The 15,531-nt window shown below is 34.7% G+C and overlaps 1 protein-coding gene across 3 annotated transcripts in view; it reads right to left on the bottom strand.

Moving 5' to 3' along the window:
- The window catches only part of NELL1 (neural EGFL like 1), a 947,998-nt gene that overhangs the window by 199,742 nt on the left and 732,725 nt on the right, over positions 1 to 15,531 (bottom strand). The window lies entirely within an intron of this gene.

Below are 15,531 nucleotides of genomic sequence, written 5' to 3' on the forward strand. Positions count from 1 at the left end.
AGTTAATATTTATAGCCAACATAATAGATAAATAATTAGCAATCCCTATATTTCATTTGTAACTATACATTATCAAGAGAATAATAGAATGGCTTGAGTATAATTTCTAGAACTCCAGGCTTGTATTCTGGGAATGAAATCAACAATAATTATGAGCTCAAGGGACAAGATGGATAGATAAACATGGATAAAAAGAACTCATATTAATGAGATTATAGATCTAAAGCAGTGTCTCTTCCATCATAGTGTATGGTATATATAAAAATATATATGTCCTTGAAAAAAAAGCCTCATCTAAACCATTATCTTTCATCAGAGGCAGACACAAATACTGTCTAAATTAGTTGGATTTTCTCCCACATTAAACATTTGGGATTTTACTTGTTTTATTAGCACAAGTGTTAGATTGTAATTATCCTTACTAAATTTAAGTGTGCTGCTTTCTGCCCTTAGCTCACAAAGTTTTTGACCTCTGGGTCTTTCTATATTATTGTTTAGTTCTCACTGGTATATGCAATAGCAACTCAGGAGCATCTGTAGATTTAATTAACTTGTTGAATCCCTTTTCTTCCAAGTCATTAATGAAATTGTTAAATAAGCCCCAGCCCAGGGCTCATCTCCATGGCATCTCAATGACTGCTCAACTCCAATTATATGTTATATTTTCCTTTCATTATTTATATTGCTTATCCTTACCATTTTTAAAGTGGCAAATCTCTTATAACCTACTGGCTGTCATTACCCCAATAAATTTTATGTGACATGACTACTTAATGTCAGAAACCTCTCTGACATAGTCTCATGGAAGTAAGGATTTCCTGTTTTACCTTCTCAAACCATCTTGGAATTAATGTTACTTATTGTTGTTCATTTATTTTTCAGTCATTTATGATTCTCCATAATTTCATTTGTGATTTTCTGAAAAAAGATTAAAGATGAGTTTTCTATTTTCTTCTCTGGCTCCTTTTATAGATGAGAAAACTGAGGCCAAAAGGGTAAAGGGACTTGTCCAGGATCACACAGCTAATAAATATCTGAGACCACATTTGAACTCCAGCATTCCATCCACTGTACTACCTACATGCCCATTATTGGATTGAAAAGCCATAAAATAGTAGTCTCCAAGGAAATGAGGTTAAATATTACCCATTGGGGAATGGGAGTAGGCTTAATGGGTAACAGAGGCATGCAAGATCACAAAAAGGTAATTATTTAGAAGTTGTAAAAAAGAACACTATCTTTCAAAAACAAAGAAGAAAAGTTCTTCTGAGAATAAGAAATAACCAATAGGGCTCAAAAATGTTTCACTGGTAATCATCTGATGGAAAAAAGAAAAGATTTAGATCACTGGATATGCACACTGTGGTGAATTTATCAAAGGATAAGGATAGGAGTTACATGGGATGGGCAGATGTGGATAGGTCTGATATAAATATAGATACACACACACACATATATATATATATGCATAACATGTATATATGGAAAGAAGAATTACATCGAGATCACAGTTACATTGACAGATTATTCAAAAAGTTTTAATGATCTTATAAAACAAACACTTCAATTCAGTGAGTTAAGAATAACTATATATTCAGCACTATTATTCTAATTAAATTTCAAAGCCTCCAGTAACATTTCTCACTATTTTCAACTCAATGAACAAATCCCACAGGCATTTAAACTATACGTATTAAAACCTACATATCCTATACCTAATATTAAGCATTGATTCTTTGTGATATAATCCCCTCTGCCAGAGGATCTAGGGTTATGAGAGATAGGCAAAACAAAAATTTTGCCATCATTGAGTTTGCAATCTCTGTTGTACCCCTTTGCTTTTTTGTATTAATGTTCTACTCAAATTTTCTCCAGGATACCCATTAGTTATTAAACATAATGAATCTGATCAGTTTCCTTCAAGAGTTTTACTTTGTAAATTCACCAAATGTGAATCAGTGTCATTTTTAGAAATCAACCAATGCCAAGAAAATTGGAGCTGACTATTAATTTTGCTGTGACATCAGGATTCACTGCGCTGATATTTCTAGCAAACATAAGAGAGATAATATCCTCAACTCCAAACATATTATCAGTTCTAATAAGCTCCATTTGTAAATCCCTTTAATCATCTACTGGCCTGGCTACTGATTAAGTCTTAAAACCAATCCAAATTGTTCCACTTATATATTCTTGAAAACTCTGATGGCCTTCTTGTCCTTTGTCCTGCCTTTTCCCATTTTCCCATTAAGACCTTCATTTTCCTTATTATCGCTCTAGTTACTCTATCTTCCCTATTTTCCTCAATCATTGCTTCAACTGTGGTACAGCTCCAAATACCATTTTTTACATGCACTAAAAGTTATATTTACATGGCCAAAAGCTTCCTTTGCTTTGTACAATGAAAAATTTACTCTAATTTTCAATGTTTGTGGAAAGAATGTTTAAAATGGAATAAAAAGAGACCTGGATTAAAATCTTATTTCCAATACTTCCTAGTTGTGTGACTACAGTCATCAAATTTTGACTCTGAATCTCAATTTACTCATTTGAAAAATGAAGGTATTTGACTAGGTGCTATCTAAGATACCTTCAAATTCTATTACTATGACTTTTTATTTTGTTCTACTGTTTCTTTCATTCACTCTTATGAACATTGACTTTTCTTCTACCCAAAAGTCTTTTAAAGCTTGTTACTAAATTCAACCTCAAATCCTATATCTTTCCAATACCAAGGAAATTTCTGGAATAAACTTGTAGAAATAAATATTTCTACAAGATATTGGATAGTAGGTACAACAAGGTAGAGTGGGAAGATCCAAACAGAATTATAGAAGTATATTCATATGTTTGAATTTTGAAAACTTTCATTGCCTGACCCCTTCTTTTTTTTTGTTTTTTTTAATAGTATTTTATTTGATCATTTCCATGCATTTTTCATTAAAGACAAAGATCATTTTCTTTTCCTCCCTCCCACCCCCCGTGGGCGACGTGTGATTCCACTGGTATCATATGTGTTCTTGACTTGAACCCATTGCCATGTTGTTAGTATTTGCATCAGAGTGTTCTCTCCGAGTCTTTCCTCTGTCATGTCCCCTCAGCCATTGTAGTCAGGCAGTTGCTTTTCCTTGGTGTTTCTATTCCCTCAGTTTGTCCTCTGCTTTTGGATAGTGTTTTTTTCTCCTTGATCCCTGCAGATTGTGCAGGGACATTACACCACCACTAATGGAGAAGTCCATTACGTTCGATGATACCACAGTGTGTTTGTCTCTGTGTACAATGTTCTCCTGGTTCTGCTCCTCTCGCTCTGCATCACTTCCTGGAGGTTGTTCCAGTTCACATGGAAATCCTCCACTTTATTATTCCTTTGAGCACAATAGTATTCCATCACCAACATATACCACAATTTGTTCAGCCATTCCCCAATTGATGGGCATCCCCTCATTTTCCAATTTTTGGCCACCACAAAGAGCGCAGCTATGAATATTTTTGTACAAGTCTTTTTGTCCATTATCTCTTTGGGGTACAGACCCAGCAGTGCTATGGCTGGATCAAAGGGTAGACATTCTTTTATCGCCCTTTGTGCATAGTTCCAAATTGCCCTCCAGAATGGCTGGATCAGTTCACAACTCCACCAGCAATGAATTAATGTCCCTACTTTGCCACATCCCCTCCAGCATTCATTACTTTCCTTTGCTGTTATGTTAGCCAATCTGCTAGGTGTGAGGTGATACCTCAGAGTTGTTTTGATTTGCATCTCTCTGATTATAAGAGATGTGGAGCACTTCTTCATGTGCTTATTAATAGTTTTGATTTCTTTATCTGAAAACTGTCTATCCATGTCCCTTGCCCATTTATCAATTGGGGAATGGCTTGATTTTTTGTACAACTGATTTAGCTCTTTATAAATTTGAGTAATTAAACCTTTGTCAGAGGTTTTTATGAAGATTTTTTCCCAACTTGTTGTTTTCCTTCTGATTTTAGTTACATTGCTTTTGTTTGTACAAAAGCCTTTTAATTTGATGTAGTCGAAATTATTTATTTTACATTTTGTGATTCTCTCTATGTCTTGCTTGGTTTTAAAGTCTTTCCCTTCCCAAAGGTCTGACATGTATACTATTCCTGACCCCTTCTTAAGTGAAAAAAATGTGAAAAAAATGATTTTACACTTTATCCTTCTAGACATATTCTATATTCTAATGACATTGTCATAAGACACTCCATTTCCCTGTGACATTTTCATTGGCTGTCTCCCATTCCTGGTATTTTCTCCATATTCATCTTTATTTTCTGGCTTTTCTAGATTCCTTAAATTCTTAGCCAAAATACTATATCCTAAAAGTGATATTTCCAGGACTTCTTTTATGCTAATGCCTTCCCATTTTACCTTGAATTCATCTTGTAGATATCTGGTTTGCTCAAAGTTGCTTACATGTTGTCTCTACCATTAGATTGTTAGTTCCTTGAATACAAAGCCTGATTTTGTTCTTTTTAACAAAAATATTAATCATTTATCATAATGCCTAGAATATAGTAGGTCCTTAATAAGTACTTTCTGCCTTGACTTGACCCAGAGGTTTTATCATTCTTCTCTGCATATTATGGAACTTTACACACACTAGAAACTAGACTCAATAAATAAGTGTTTATGGAATAAAATTATCTAGGCCTTTAATTTTTTTCCTCTTTATATTATTTCTGGGCTAATTTACTGTTTATTAACATCTCTAGGAAGAAAGAGAAAAAAGCTGAAACTATTATCCTCTCATGAGTTAATTCTGCTACTAGTAGTGAATAGTTCTTCCAAAGGCTGTAGTTGTGGAGAGAGAGGGCAGAGTTTTAAATAAAATGAATTATCTTTCTTCAGAAATACCTTCAGCAGCCGCCCCTTGTCCCCATCAGCCATTTAAACTAATGGAGCACTAAGAAACACAAGGAAGTGCTTTCAGCCCTGATACCTAATATATGGAGGCGTTAGCTATTGTTATCTAACAAAGAGTTCCCCTTTACCAGAACAAAAAACTTCTCTTGAGATGAAAATTGTGTAGGGAACAACTTGGATATGGGGGGAGTGTTCCAAAGTCAAGCACAGATTTGCTTCCAAAGCAGTTCCAATTTACTGGCATAATCCGTATTTGGAAAGACCCGTTCTCGATTATTACTTCATTTTGACATTTCAAATCTAATTTCTCTTGGGATATGCTACCTGCTCTTACATTTGTTTTCCCCTTAAGGCAATGTATAATCATTAATCTCCACAGAAGTAATATAACTATAGAGAAATTCATATTCCTATTTTGTTACAGTCAAGCTGTGACAAAACACTTTGCTCTAGAACCATGATACAAGTCTACCTTATAATAGCATGAGACATCAGAAACAAATGTCCTTGGATATGGTCTAAGATGGATCTATTTTATGTCTGACTCCATTCACAATTAAGTATATCACACTATCACTCAGAAGCTTTAGGTGGCTCCCTATTGTCTTCAAGTTGCACTATGAATTCCCAAGCCTTATACTTAAGATCCTCCCAAAGCCTGGTCTGAATCTCTTTTTCTAGGCTCATTTCATATCCCTTTTTCTGACACTCCACATTCCAGTCATATTGGACTCCTATCTCCTTCTCATCTTTAGCTATCAGCTCTACCACTGCCACCATCACCTCCCCTACCTCCCTGGCAAGAATAGATCATTTTTATTGTTCAGTCTTTCAGTCATGTCCAACTCTTCATGGTCTCATGAACTAACTGTTAATGGGGTTTTCTTGACAAAGAGACTGCAATGGTTTCCCATTTCCTTCTCTAGAGGATCACTTTTTGTCAGTACTCTCTACCATGCCCTGTCTGTCTTAGGTAACCCTTCCACTAATAGTTTCGTTGAGCTATGCAAGTTTCTCAAGGCAGTGATCCAGGAAAAAACAGACAGTACTTATCCTTGAATGACAAGAAGAATGCAGTTCATGAGATGAGGCTTAGACCTGGGACTATTCAAACTAGAATAGCACATATAGACAGATGGATGCATAGACAGACAGGTCGATAAACAGGGACATAATAAAAAAGCATATATGGCATTTAAATTGGAAAAACAGGTGTATGAATGAGTAGTTATCCTTCTCTGAATGCACATTTTAGCAAATGTTATCTCCTCCTCCCTAATCCTTTAAATTGTTATCAATATTTACAACCTCAAATACTTCATATTTGCTTTTATGTTTCTGTGTTTTATTCCCCTTGACTTTACACCTTATCCCTAGTAGAAAAGTAAACTCTTCCTCATACCCAGCACAGTGGCATAAACAAAGTAGGTCTTTAATAAATGTCGGGTAAGTTGCATTGAATTATGTTATAACATTTGGTTATAAATAGAACAAAAGACAACAATTACATGTTTCTTATATGATTTAAATATTCTCCATGTTTTCAACTGTTTCAATTTTAAAATGAAGAAACTGAAGCTGAAGAAAGTAAATGACTTGCCCAAGGTTATGTATTAGAGGGTTTGGTTTGGGTGTTATAGATGAAGGGAGAAAGAATGGAGTCTTCCCCCTTTCAAGTTTAGGACAAGGGATGGAAGGAGTGATGATATATGCCCAGAAGGTAGAAGGAGGGTGAGATGGATTAATCCCCTTTCAGTCCTCTTCAGATATGTCTCCTCACTAAAACTGCCCCTTTCTCCCCTCTATAAACTGGTCATGTAGATGAACTTCTTTCCTTGAGGAAAGAGAAATCAGCTCTCTCCCTCTTCCACTGTGACTATTTTCTTCACTCACAAGGAATTCATATGAGGATGAATGACAATCTTTATTCTAACAACTGTTGTCAGGGGTAAAACAGGGAGATGTCTGAAAGCTTAGGGTCTAGAGGAAAGAGGGGAAAGGAGATCCCTGTCTGTCTAAACTTTCCTTCCCTCCCTCCAAAGTTGAGTGACCCAGGCTTAATAGCCTGGCCTCTGAGAGGCTCAGGTTTGGTGGACCCTGGTCTTTAGTTACAGCAGAGCAATGTGCAGACCCAGGGTGTCAAGGATTCTGTGAGGGACCTTTGAGGTGGAATGGTGGTCAGGTTCAAAGAGAGATTTAGTCTAGTGCTCAGGATCCATTCTCAGACAAGACTTTCCACTCTGCTGGGGATGGGGGGGGGGGGAAGGAGAAGGGCAGGGAGAGGGAGAGGAAGAGGAGAGGAGAGAGAGACAGAGACAGACAGACAGACACACACACACAGAAAGAAAGAGAGAGAGAGAGAGAGGGATGGATTCCACCCTTAGAATGTACTCCTTCCTCCAGTTTTTAATCCTCTTGAGACACTCGTCCATTGTCCATTGTGGATGAGAAGCCTCTACAGCTTTTCAGACTGTCATTCAAGTCCTTAGATTAGACCTCTATCACAGTTATATATGTAGTAAGCAGAAGATCCAGCATTAGACAGTGGAAAGAATGGTTACTATAAAGTCAGATATCAGTTCAAATCCTTTTTTCTAACACTTACTATCTCTATGGCCAAGGGGAAGTCACTAAACCTCCTTTGGCCTCAATTTTTCCATTTGTAAAATTATTTATAAATTACTTTCCTGCTTTGAATAAATTGCCCACAGTCTCTTCTAAGGTTTAATTTCCTGATCTAGTTGGGACTAGATTAGCCTCAAAGGTATCTTCTTTTCTAGATCTATTATCCTGGGATGTTCATTGGTTCCTAAGGTTCTATGGCTTGAAATAAGGTCCTTGACATCCAATATTTGTGCTTTCTAACTTATCAGGAGACATTTATATTTTCATTATCCATACAATACCTTTTGGAATTCATTTTATTGTTTCTGCTCCATAAATTGTTTTTGTTTTCCTCCCGCCCTTCCTTTCTTCCTTCCTTCTTTCCAACTGTCTATTTAGTTCTTCCAGATTGAAGAGTCCAGTCTAGTATCCTACCACAATTCTTTATCATTCAAGCATAGGAATTATCCATTGTTGGCAAGAAGTCTATTCTGCCTGTCTTCTCCTCAAGTGAATTATTTTTGTACTGAAAATTATCCAGATGATGCAATAACTCTTGAACCTCAGGGAAATACTTGCATGGAATAATAAATTCTGATTTTAAAATCATAAGCTTTGGGGTACATATAACCCAGTTACAAAAATTTTGCTTTGTTAGCAACAGTTACAATCACTTCCAAAGATAGTCACTTTATCAGCAATGGTTCACTGATTAGAAAAGTAAGTTCATAAAAACTTTAATAGGTACTATTAAACAATTTTTTCAGATATAATTTAAGTCTCTGGTAACATTCCTTTTTTAGGAATTTTTTTTGTTTGGTTCATATTGTTTGCTAAATCTACTAGACTTAAAATTCTGCCTATTTTCAATGAACTTGAAGTTGATTTTCTACAAATCATGCTTAACTATATTATTAAAAGACATTATTTAGTCCATTTAACAAGATTGCTTTTAAGACAAAAAAAATTAAAATATATTAATTAAAGTTATTGATTAAAAATAATTTTTGTTAAATAGATCATATCCTAGTCCTTAGTGAGCAGTTTAGAGCTACTTTCTTTCTTAACCAGTGGACTCACTGAGATGGGAATGACACTAAAAGTGGAAGCTATGCCCCCCAAATAAGGTTATTTACTTAAATTAGTACTTCTCAGTCCAGTGAAATTGTTACATATATTCCTGGGCAAAAGTCTGGCTTTATGATTGGTTACTAAATCAGGTTCCTAATTCCTATGCTCTCATATTGCTCATATTTAAATAAAACTGGCATCAGTTCTTGCTTAGTTATTTTACAACATTACATTAATTCATGCCTTGCTCTGTTTACCCAAGCTTTTTGGAAAATTTTGCTAGCTAAGCTTCAGCTCTAGAAAGTCTTACTAGTGGATAGAATGTTGATTTACATCCTGTGCACACTTTCTAGATGTATCATCCTGGGCAAGTGACAGCTTATGTGGGTTTCATTTTTCTCATCTACAAAATGAAAGGGTTAGATCTGATCCCAAGGTGCCTTTCAGCTCTATACAAATAAAACTATGAAGTCAAATGGGCTTTGAGGGATGAACTGCCTTGTCTCTGTCATCTCAGAATCAGAGCAGTTAAGTTCAAAGAGACTCATAGCTAGAATGACCATCAACCAATGACTTCTTTTGAGTTTCAAAAACTCAGACTGCTAAGACCATTTGCCAAGATACTGGGGGGTTTGGAATCTATACTGCTACAAATAATCACTTCATGAGTAGACAGCTAAGGGGTACAGTGTATAGGTCACTGAACTTAGAGTCAGAAAAACCTGAGTTTTAATTCTGCCTCAAGCATTGACCCAATTTGGAATCCTGGGCAAATCATTTAAGCTCTATCAATTTCAGTTTTATCATCTATAAAATGGATATGATAGTTGATAATAACAAATAATTCCCCAGATTGTTGTATCACATCATAATGGATGTAAAGCACTTAAAGCACTTTTTGAATGGCTTTACTATTCTTGTAATTATGATTAACACTAAATAAAGGTATTAGTGATGATATTAGTATATTGTTTTTCATTTTTTAACTTAGTGACACTATTATGAATTATTATTTTCTAAAGAGCAATTGGGGGTTTCACAAACTCTGCAATTTTTTAGAGCTCATGCAGAGAGAGCATGGATATAAGAGCATGCACAATTTCATTACCAAGCCATATTTACCTCAATTCCAGGCATAACCCCAAAAGTCTGGTTTTAAGTCTTAAAGACACACCAAATTCATCTATTCTAGTAGTGCTTATCTTAAAATGAATACTCCTTACTCTCTTCAGGTCTCTCCCTATAGAATTCCTTTGCTAAGGAAAAATCCCAAATCAATGAAGCTTGCAAGTGAATTGTTCTCCCAAGGAGGGGCATTTGACTTCATCTTAAGTGAAATGCATGTATGTACAATTAGGTCCTGATTAGTTCAAATAATAAATCCCATTAAGTGGTTGCATTATTTCAATTCTGACTGCATATATTCCTTGATGTGGAACCAATTATCCTGTTTTATGTAGCTATAACTTCCTATAGAGCCCATTCAAATACATGAAACCACTACATGGGATTCATTATCTATACTGTTGTGACCTAGGTGTATATCAATCAAATAGCAGGAGTCCCAATGAAATATGTAGTGAGCTACAGTAGATGTTGCCTTCTAAGAACATTCTATAAGTGATTAGAATAAAATCTATAAAACAGACATTTAAGGGCTTACCTTCCCTTTAAGGGATTAATAACAAGCTAAAGAAGTTTTGAAGATGGCAGTTCCAAAAGTGGAAGAACTACAGATTATACCCTATGAGAAGTCATTGAAAGAACTCAGGATGCCTAACCTGGAGGGAGGGGGAAAAATGCTTAGGTAGGAAAGAATAGCTGCCATTAGATATTTGAAAGTTGTCATATGATAATAAGGATTACATTTATTCTGCTTGTCTCTAAAGAGCAATATTAGGAAGGGATACAATTTGGAGGGAGTCAGAGTTTGAACTGACATAATAAAAAGTGCCCTCATCATTAGTCGTCCAAAAATAAAATGGGCTGCCTTAGGTGATAGTTGTCTGAATCTAGGGCGGTGGTGTACAACTCTGATAGAAAGAGGGGATACTAAACTATTTATAAGAATCCCTGCAGTTGCATATTGACTTAGTTTTAAAATGTAATATTATCTATTTTATTGTATTATATTTATTTTGCTAAATATTGTCCAGATATGTTTTAGTCTCTTTGGAACCACACTTTGGAGGCAATGGTTTGGGCTACATGCAGCCAGTGAGCCATGTGTTGGACACCTGTTCTCTAAAGGTCCTCATTCAGAGGCTGGATATTAACTCACTAACACAGCAGACAGAGCATTTCCCCCATATTGGTCTTATGATCTGTATAGAATACATATTATTTATCCCTATTTTACAGGAAAAGAAACCAAGAATCAACTAAGTTGCTAGCCCATTATTTTATAAAACATGTTGGATTCCAGATTGAATCTAGTTCTCCTGATTCCAATTCTACCATATTTTTCTACTGATTCTCTTTAGATGATCATCTGTTTGGGATCTTACAGAGAAAATCAGACAAGAGTGGGACTTAAAGGACCTTAAAATCTATTTTAACTCTTAGAATTCACTATTGTATAGATATAAATCTTTGGAGCTTATGCCTCTTCTGTTCAAGCAACTATAAATGTTACTGACAACTTTAAAGAAATGTAAGATAATAGGATCATAGATTTGTAGTTAAAAGGGACTTAGATTGTATTACAGTCAACAGAAGCCTGGAAACGTTATTCAACATCATTCAAAATTCAAACTCAGGTCTTCAGATTCCTCTTTCACTGGTATTTCCACAGAGAATTGGCTTTTTATAGTGTCATGGTGTGGACTTTCCTGGTTGATCACAAGAGCTATTTGTCACAAAGACATCAAACATTCAAGAATACATTACCATATGACTAAATATAGCTGGTATTTCCTAATGCCTCATTAGTTTAATGCATGGTGTCAGATTCTTTAGAAGATTTATTCTCCTTCATAAAAAAGTGGCTATAACTTTATTTCTGTATGAGGACATGGTTGCAAAGCTGCTAAACGAACACATATATCCACCTAATGTTTAAATTAATGTCAGATTTACCTGCTTTCTCCACTCAAAAAAAATTACAACATAGAATTTAATTTGGAGCCCTCAAAAATAAGAGGACTAAGTGTTTCTGGAATAAAATAATAGCATTATTTCATACCTTCAAATGTTTAATTGGCTTCTCAATTCACAAAATCAAGATGCAGGAAGGGTTTCCAAATGGGTCCATATTGAAAAAAAGATAATGTTATTTAATTCCATGATATAATTTAGTGGAGAGAATATTGGATTTGGAATCAAAGGATTTGGTTTTGAATCCTGTTTCTCTAATTATTATCTGTACCTTTAGGCAAGTCACTCTATGTCCCTAGCCCTCAATTTCTTTAGTAAGATGAGTTTAGTCAGACAAGTCAATGTATAAAATATCCTATTCAACTCTAAATCTATAATTCTTTGAATAAAATAATTCATGTTTCAGGAACATTGAATGATTTACAAAATGTTTTTTTTCACAAGAAACCTGTGAGGTAGATGATATTAGAGTTGTATTTCCCATTTTAAGGATTCAACCAATGAGCAAAATGGTATAGAAGAATGAGAGATTGGGAATTCAGTGACCTGGGCAAATTCTAGTTCTACCACTGTGACCACCTTTGGCAGCTGATTTCACCTCTATGGAACAGAGATCACTTATCCACCAAATGAGTGTTCCAGGATTATTGTGTATTACTTCTTTTCAATGTCTCTGTGTTTTAGACATTGAAATAACCAAATAATCTTCTGTTCAATTAAGTAATCACGGTGTGCCAAAAACTGTGTGCAATTAAAAAGTTTGGGAGCATGAATTCCTGAGTTGTAAATTTGATACAGTTGCTCCCTAGTTGTATAATTCCAGGCAAGTCATTTTACCTTTCCATGCCTCTATTTACTTACCAATAAACATAATTCTTGCCTTTATGGAGTTTAATTTCAGTGTTCCATATCTTGACTAAAAGTCTTTGAGGGTACCCTCCTCCCTTCAAAAAATTCACACTTGCATTATTTTTATCTCTTGGAATCAGTAGGTTATTTCAAGTTTTAGCTCACATGCTACCTTGTATGGATGGGAAGTTTTCTATGATTCCTCATATTATCATCTATATATTTATCTTATAGATTCTTAGCTGGAGTAGAATAGATCTCAGATACAGTTTATTATAACCTCCCCATTTTAGAGATGTTGAAACCAAGACCCATTAATTCAAAAGTAATTTTCCCAAGGTGTCAGAGATAAAATTTGAATCCAAGGATATGGATTTTAATCACTGCTCTTCCCTTGTATATCACTGTCTTCCTATATAGTATACTGTATCATTCAACAGAATGCTAGTTCTGTTGGTTTATCTATTTATTTATCCATATCCATTGGATTAGATGAGATAAATTTTGACTAGATAATCTCTGAAGGTTTTTCTAATTCTAAATTCCATTATCAGAAGTGGTTAAGAGAGATTAAGTGAGTTTCCCATTGACATACATCTTATAAATGGCAGAACCAGAATGTGGCCCATGTCTCAACTCTAGGTCCAGTTCTCTACCCACTTCGTCATAGCACCTCTTAATAATAAACCAGATTTATTTAGAAGTTAAAGGTTCACAAAATTTATTCCTCTCCATAATCTTGTGAACTAGGTAGGCAAAAGTATTGCTATCCTCATTTTGTACAAGAGAGAACATAGATCAAAAGAGATATGAACAACGAATCTGAGAGCTAGAAGCATCCTTAGTGGTCCTCCTGCATGATAGAATCAGCAATTTTGTTGGCTCAGCATCTCTGAATTCCCTCACTTTCTCTTCCAGACACTAACTGACCCCAGCTTCCTTAATATAGCTTCCAGGCCTGCGGAGTATGAAGAGACTAGTAGATGCTTCATAGACTTTGTGGTAGCCTAAGTTCATGCAAGTCATGTCCTAATGACTGGCCAGATGCACTTCCAAATAGAGAGAAGAGGGCTGCATCTGCTACATTCAGAGAAACTAGCAGTGTATCCTTGTTGTGTGTATATATGAATATATAAAAATATTTATTTATATATTATTAATATATTATTCATTACAAATCATACTTATCATTAATTTAATTTAAAATAAATAATTAAAATATTTAATATATATTTAAAAAAATAAAACTTCTTTGGAAAAACAAGTTGCAAACTACTCCATGATCTTTGCCAAGAAAAGCCCCCAAAAGGGGTCATGAAAAGTCAGAATGACAGAAAAAGACTAAACAAACACCAAAAAACCTCCTTTGTTCAATATTTCATTATTCTCCATGTCACCCCAACATTAAATTTAAACCATCAGGGTGCTGGAAACATAACACACACATTGACAAATTTCCTTATTTTACATATCAGGAAACTTAAGTTCTGAAGGGCTAAATGACTGTCTTGGTTTTATATAGCTAGTAAGCAAAGTGAGAGTTAGAATTTCAGATCTCTATTGTAATTAATGCAATTACATTAATCCTACAGACATATCTAAACTATGATTCCTAACATCTTGGTTTTCAAACACATCAATATAACCAACTAAAACTTCAGAAATTAAATCCAGGAATTTGGTATTTTGCCTTAATAATCCCAAATAATCAGCCCATCTGACTTTTTTTCTACCATGAAATTAAATGGTTATATTGAACTTGATTTATTTGAGAGTAAATTTCCTTTATTCATTAATTATATGTCATTAAAATATATTGCTAATAAAAAGATAGTTTGATTATGTAGTGGGAGAAGTTTCAGGAGAGAATTTGTTAAGCTTTATAAAATGCCCTTCATAACCCAAGAAGTCCCAAATGATAAAATATTCCAGGAATATGACTTGACATAAATGTTAAATAATAATTGAATCTAAGGAAAACAAGTGGTACTTGGAATTATTCTGTTGTTTTTCTCTGAAAGTATGATTATTTATTAAAAATAATAGTATAAAGACTAAATTTTTATATTTATTTTGTCAATAAAAGAAAATGCCTGTTGATACAAAATACAAATAAATACCACAATGAAATGTAGATTGGTGCCTGCTGGCCAATCCTTATCAGTTATTACTTCATTAAATCCTAGCTACAAACTAGTACAACCTTACTTGAATGAGTTAGTTGTTCACCCTACTACATGGCAGGCAGCAGTAATTCTGAGGCTGGTGTGACTCCTGCTTCAACAGTAAATATCCCAGGGATGGTGGCAGGTGCTTTGTAATGACTTTATTGAACTTCTATGAGTAGGGCATCCCTTTTGTCTGATTCTCCTAAAACTCCTTAATAGCCCAGCTTCCTAGCATCTATTTCTGCTCCAAAGCGGGGGGCAAGGGGCAATGCTCCTGTTGCTTAATTCTCTGTCACTCCTTCCATCTCTGAGCAGGGTTTTTTTTTGGGGGGGGTGTCCTATACCTAAAATAATCACGTGACTTTACCCCCCTTCATATTTATTTTCCACTGAGAAGTTTGACCAAGAGACTGATTAGATCCTTGGATCTTATATAGGAATGCATAACGATCTCTATAAAGATGAAATATGGAGCACAGTCATTAATAATATCTCCTTTCCTAAATTATTACCTTAGCCTACAAGTTCATTTTGAGGAAAATAAAGAATAAATCATTATATAGTATTAGTAACAATAGTCCTTTATAAACTATTATGAGTTCAATTCTAGAATGCCAAGAAGTCACTAAAAAAGAAGTCACCCGAATTTTAAACAGAAAATAAGTCAAAGAACAAAATATTTCAGTGGTAATAGCCATTATGTAAATCCTCTGAGCTAATATTAGTCATGGAAGGCAACGTCTTACCCAATAATGCTCTCTTTTGTCAAAAATTCACAATATAACTATTTAGTCATATAGGAAATCTCTAACAATAGTAGAGAGGCTGAATGTGTTCTATATGGCAATTCACTTTGGAAAA

The sequence above is a fragment of the Monodelphis domestica genome, chromosome 6 (genome assembly GCF_027887165.1).
Source record: "Monodelphis domestica isolate mMonDom1 chromosome 6, mMonDom1.pri, whole genome shotgun sequence".
Classification (NCBI taxonomy): domain Eukaryota; kingdom Metazoa; phylum Chordata; class Mammalia; order Didelphimorphia; family Didelphidae; genus Monodelphis; species Monodelphis domestica.